Below are 6,487 nucleotides of genomic sequence, written 5' to 3'. Positions count from 1 at the left end.
TCCTCCTCCTTCTTTTCCTCCTCCTCCTTCTTTTCCTCCTCCTCCTCCTCCTCCTCCTCCTCCTCCTCCTCCTCCTCCTCCTCCTCCTCCTCCTCCTCTCTTTCTGTCTGTCTTTCTCACTCTCTCTCTCTCTGTCTGTCTCTCTCTGGTGTTCAGGGTGCTCATACTGATGAAATTAAGTATCTTTTGAATGCCCTTTTTTGGAATTCTCTGTGTATTGAGCCCTAAGCAGCTGCCTATTTCTATCCCAGAGTATATTTTTTCAAAAAGAGAGATTGAGAGAGATAGATAGATAGACAGACAATCACTACTGTTCAATGAATATATCAGATATACATTGGAGGTTATATGTATGTAGAAAGTAGCACTGTTTGGCTCTGGGATATAAATTCTATTAAAATTCCTTTGCCATTTTAAATGGCTATTATGAGAGGGCTCTAAATACAATCCTTATTTACACAGGGAAAAAAAGTTAGTTTAACTCTACAAAAGAAACTGGATGAAGAATTCTTGTAGTAAAAAAAAAATTCTTATTGTCTAGAGTAGTGGGTCTCAAAGTATGGCCCTTACACTGCTGATGGGGTTCCTTTGTTCCTTTCAGGGGATCTGCAAGGTCAGAATTATTCTCATAATATTAAGATGTTATTTGCCTATTAAAATACTCCCTTTTCAGCTACATATCTGTATAAGGCCAGATTTTCTTCATATATTTCAACCAAAACAGCACATGACAGCAAATTGAATACATAAGTAAATATGAAGATCCAGCTGTCTTCTATTAAGCCAGACATCAAAGAGAAGCAAAAATATGTAAGTCAATAGCACTTTTCACAATTTTTTTTCTTGTTTTGGAAACTAATTATTTTTCATAAAAAGTTTTCTATTTCAACATGTTCATTATTGTCATTCTAATGTATTGATAGGTATTTTTAAATTTTATCAAATTTTATTTTGAATATAGCAAATATCAATAGACATACTCAACATAAACAAAAACTATTTGGGATCTTCAATAATTTTTACAGTCATAAAGGGGTCCTGAGACCAAAAAATTCTGGAAAATATTTGCTGGCCACATACTGACTTACACTATTAGAAATGAAACATTTTCTATGTCAATATTGTATTTTAAAATTTATTTTGTTGAACATTTACCAATTACATTTTAATCTAACTCATGCTGCACTTAAAAGTTTTGTGGGATACCTGTGACCTACCTTATATGATACCTCTTCTAGGCTGTGATGCCCAGTTGAATGGGATAAGGCAACCTCCTAAGCTTGTCTATTCGTTCATGTGTCTGTAAATGAATCACTTCAGTACAAACCTGTCAAATAAGCAGTGAAGTGGGCTCAGAATTGAATGGGATGGGAGGAAGTACTGGCTGGATTGCCTTTGGGAAACCTTACAATTATATTAACACCAAATTTCTCCCTGAAAGATTCGCCCATTTTTAAACACTAAATATTATTCTCCTGATGCTATTTGGCTATAAGTTATGGTATATGCTATAATCTCTGATTAACTGACTTCTAGAGTCACTTTAAATACTAGAATGGACGTGAGAAACATTTCAAATGAAGAACTATTCAGAAGTGGTGCTGTAGATATCATTAGAAAAATGTAGGACTGGAGAAAAAGATGAGCTGGCCCTGTCGTGAGAATGAGGAAGGATAGTCTATATGTGCAGTTGGTTGATCCCCATAACCTGTAGTGTCTTCCCTTCTTCACAAGTTACTTTGTACGTATTAGCTTTATATTTATGCTGAATATATTTTTGAATATACCTGTTACTTCCAATGTAAGCTCAAGGTGAGTTGGGATTGTTTCATGTTTAGTACATGTAAACCTATTTCACAGAATCCTTTCGGACACATTGTTGATAGAATTTATTCTGATTCACACAATGTCAGAAGAATGAGAGAAATGTCCATTTGGATATTGGATGGATCCTCTTTTTGGCTGATTGATGAGAGAAAATGAAACAGGATCACACAGGATGGGTAGGCATTGATGGGTTGTGATCTGCATTACTGGAGGGAATATCTGCATCAGTGAGAGCTCAGCTTCATAAGGAAATCTGAACATTAGTGGAAAGGGGAGAAGTTTTGGGAAAGTTTCAATAGTTCTTTCCTCCTTTCTTTTTCTCATTCTGTGTCTTTGCTCAGAGAATCATCCCTTCAGAATTCTGCCCAAGGAGAATATTGTTTCTCATGCCCATAAAGCCATTGCTGTTCTCAGAATTGGTCACCAGAGGGAGGTGTGGGAGCATGATAAACCTTGGGCAATACTTGCCTTGCGTTTCAGGACTACCGAAACTTTCCATTAGCTTGAAACTTCTAGACCTTTGGTGAGGATTGTCTCCCAGCAGGTGTGTTTCATATTGAATTAAACACCATCATCTGATACCCATGTCCCTCTCCCTCCAGACACCATCATCTGACACCCACATCCCAGTGCTCCCCAGATCATCTGATATCCCTCATTCTACCATCTCCCCTCTCCCTCCACTCCCTCATCTCCCCGACTTAATTTAAATGCCAAGTCCAGCCCTTCTCTTCTTTAAGAGAACGGGAGAATGGAAGCAAAACGAAGTAATAGAAAAAGGTTTCTGTTGTCCTCTAAGAACCAAATTAGGCAGAGAAGAAAGGGAGGTAGGGAATAGGGGCAGAGGTCTGTGTTGGAAACATGTAGGAATATGGTCACGAAGTGGATATGAGAAAGGTAAATGGAGATTCCTGACCACTGCTTCCCACCCATGCTATATTTGAGACCAGTGTTATAACACTAAAGCAAAACAGAACTAGTGGATTCTTTAACCTCTTGATTTGATGGGGTTCCCTACTTCTTGTTGTTCAGTCATTCAGTATCAGACTCTTTGTGACCCGCTGGACCATATTGTCCAAGTTGTTGTTGTTGTTGTTGTTGTTTTTAAACAAAGATACTGAAATGGTTTGTTATTTCCTTCTCCAGTGGATTAAGGCAAAGGTTAAATGACTTGCCCAGGCTCACACAGATAGTATCTAATGCAGGTTCCCTACCTCAGCATTCCAAATATGTGGTATTCAGTCTATGCTTGAAAATTTAGTAGGGGAAAACCTACTAAATTCTGAGGTAGCACATTGCGTGGCACATAGTAGGCACTATGTAGATATTTACTCCTTTGCCGTTCCTTGCCTTGCCTTCTCTTGCCTTGCCTTCCCTTGCCTTGCTTTGCCTTCTCTTGCCTTGCCTTCCCTGCCTCTACCTTTCGAGAGGTAGCAGAAGCTGAGGCACTTTAGGAAGGAGTAGGAGCTAGGAAAAGATGATGTTTCTTTACTTTGTAACATCAAATAAATAGAACCCCAATGCTAGCAAAATATATGCAAATAAGCAGGAGGAGGGGAAAGAGTGAATAGGTGGTGGCTGTTTGACAACTTTCTCCCCAACATTCATCCAGAATCACCTGCCAACCTAGGGTTTCTCTGAGAGATGGAAGGCAAGGGAGAATTGCTCTTATCATCAGGATTTGGAGAGAGTGGTGAGCTTTTTTTTAAACCTTTACTTTCTGTCTTAGTAACAACTCTAAGACAGAAGGGCAAGGGCTAGACAATCAAAGTTAAGTGACTTGCTCATAGCTAGGTAGTATCTGAGGCCACAAAATGGTGATCTTGAGAACTGAGAGGATTCAGGGATGCACTGGAAAAGCACAGGGTGACCCAAGGTTGTGTTCTACCAAGCTAGGCCTCTTCTCCTCATGGCCTGAACCTGGTGTAGGAGATGGAATTTGTGGGGTGTAGTGGAGCAGAGCAAAATGATACTCTGCTAGGGATGATCCAGGGCAAACTTGTCTCTCCTTTTCATTGAAGCCAACATTTGGCTCTCTGGTTAGGCAGTACTTATGTGGAAGTTGTGTGAATACAGCAGAGTGTTACATATAGTCTAACAGGGATCGAGTTCAATTCCTGCCAGTTCTGCTTACTATCTGTGACCTTTAATAAGACATCTAACCTAATGAGACTTCACTTTCCTCATATATAATATATATACATACTATTTATAAATCTTTCCAACTCTAAATCTATAATCCTAAAACACCAAAACATCAATTTAAATAAATATTGCCAGCAATATCAAATAAATAAATAAATACTTCTCAGTGTTCTAGGTAGCTCTTAAAACTCCAAATCACAGAACAGTTGGGGATCTGTATCGGTAGAGAGAATTGTTGTATTTGGTGTTCCTACACCATTCATAGTTTTAGAACAATGAAAAAAGTCAATCACCTGGGTTTTTTTCTCTCTATATAGAATAAACATTTTTTTAAAAAGCAAACATCTCTAGCTGTCCCTCCCAAGGCAAAATAACACTTGAAGATGAGGCTAATTTTTCTCCTTGTGTTCAGATTTGGACCCTCCATCCCCTATCTGAAAAATCCAAGAGGCCGATCCACTAGGAAAACTCACTTTAGCCCTTGGAGAGAAGTGTCTGGGTTGCATCTCTGTCTAGCAATGTTACTGGAATTATAGTGGATGTGGCAATGACTACATTTGGAGCTGAGGATAAAATGGGAATACTTTGAAAAGAGAGCTTCAGAACTTTACAAGGAAGCCAGTATAAAGCTACTATGCTTAGAAGTACTTCATGAAGATCCCATGAGGGGAGAAAAGGACTTTTGGCAAAAGACTTCCAGGAGCTGTGAGTTACCCCTTTGCCCCATGTGCTCTCATCTTGAGCTTTCTTTCAACTGAACTGGCCCAAGTGAGTGCCACAGAATTTTGAAAGGATGTTTTGTACCAACCATTGCTCTTATATACCTTTTTCTAAAACTTAAGTCTGGGTGATTAATTTCTATGCATTGGAAAACTTTGGAGAAAGCACTTAGAAGGGCTCATGAGATAACCCTTGTACTCCCCAAATAGAAAATGGTTTTAAAAAATTGTGGTATGTGAATTTAATGGACTATTATTGTGCCATAAAAAATGACAAAATGGGCACACATTTAGAGGAAACAGGGAAAATCTTTATGAAATAACACTGAGGGGAGTGAGCAGATCTGCCAATAGGAGTAGGGTTTGGGAATATAATTCTAGAGATTTTGATACATCAATATAGTGATAGAAATCTTAGAGTTGGAAAGATCCTTGTTTGGCATCTGCCGGGCTTGTTGTTTGAGACATGATCACTTTTCTCTTGGGATCTGAAATATGAGTCAGTCAGTGAGTCATGTTCAGAAAGGAGACCTCCTGAAAGACAATGGATTAGAATTAACCTTATTAAACTCAGACAGGGCAGGCTTTCAACAAACCCAAGAAGAGTGTTTCCTTTCTATTTATCCAGCTGTCTCTTGTCCCCTCACTCTCCTTCTCAAAGGGGAGCCCCAGCTTGAAGTGAGTCAGGGGAAGCTTAAGGCTTTTTGATTGTGGGAAGGGATGCCAAAAATTCACCCAATGAGTCCAGGATGGGCTCAAAAAGAATTTTGGGTTTTGGGCAGTCTGGTAATAGAGGGGATAAGTAATCTATTCTACATTCATGATTGAACTTTGTTACCTCCCTCCCCTATTGCTAACATAAGGCTCTCTACAGGCCTCTTGTTAAAGGCTTATTGGTTCAGTGCTCAGATTGGTAGGGATACTTTAAAAAGAGCTTCCTACAATACCAATGTTTCCTTTGTAAATCAACTTAGAATTTGGGTTAGGAACAACTTTTGAGGTCTTTAGCTCAATCTGTATCTGAAGAATGGATCTCCTCCCAAAATATTCTGCTCAAATGGTCATCCAGACTCTGCATGAGCCCTTTGAATGACTTGAAACTCACTACCTCATAAGTAAGTTGATTCCAGTTTTGGATCCTTCTAATTGTTTAGGAAGTTCCCACTTTTTAAAAAACAAAATCTACTGCTCTATACTTTCTATCCATTGGTCTTAGTTCTGTCTTTATGGGCAACGTTAAATGAATCTAATCGTACACTGAAAATTTGAAGATATATGTGTCATCTTGCTTTCCTTGACTAAATGTTTCTACTTCTTTTAACCCAATCTTATATGAACTTACTTTGAGTTCTCTTGTCATCCTCTTCGGGAAGCTCTTGGCTTGTCCATATCATCTTTTTTTTTGAGTTATCTTTTGTTTTTATATTTTTAAAATAACATAATATGTAACATAACAATAATGTAATACATATGATTTGTTATAAATATATAAAATTATAATAATTTGCTTATGCAAGAGAAACAAATTCTCACATTATCTACGTCTAAAAACATATGCCTCATTCTTTTATTCTCCTTCTCCCACTTCTCCCCCTCCCTAAGAAGGCAGGTACCATGATATAGGTTGTACACATATTATCACATAAAATATATTTCCTTGTTTGTCATGTTGTGAAATAAGACACATATTGTTTCACTAGAGAAGAACTAATTCAAGAAACAGAGTAAAAAATTATGTGTTTCAATCTGCATTTGGGCTCTGTCTGTTCCTTCTATGTCAGGGGATATTCTTTTTT

The sequence above is a fragment of the Gracilinanus agilis genome, chromosome 4, assembly GCF_016433145.1.
Source record: "Gracilinanus agilis isolate LMUSP501 chromosome 4, AgileGrace, whole genome shotgun sequence".
Classification (NCBI taxonomy): Eukaryota; Metazoa; Chordata; class Mammalia; order Didelphimorphia; family Didelphidae; genus Gracilinanus; species Gracilinanus agilis.
This window is presented reverse-complemented; position numbering follows the sequence as displayed.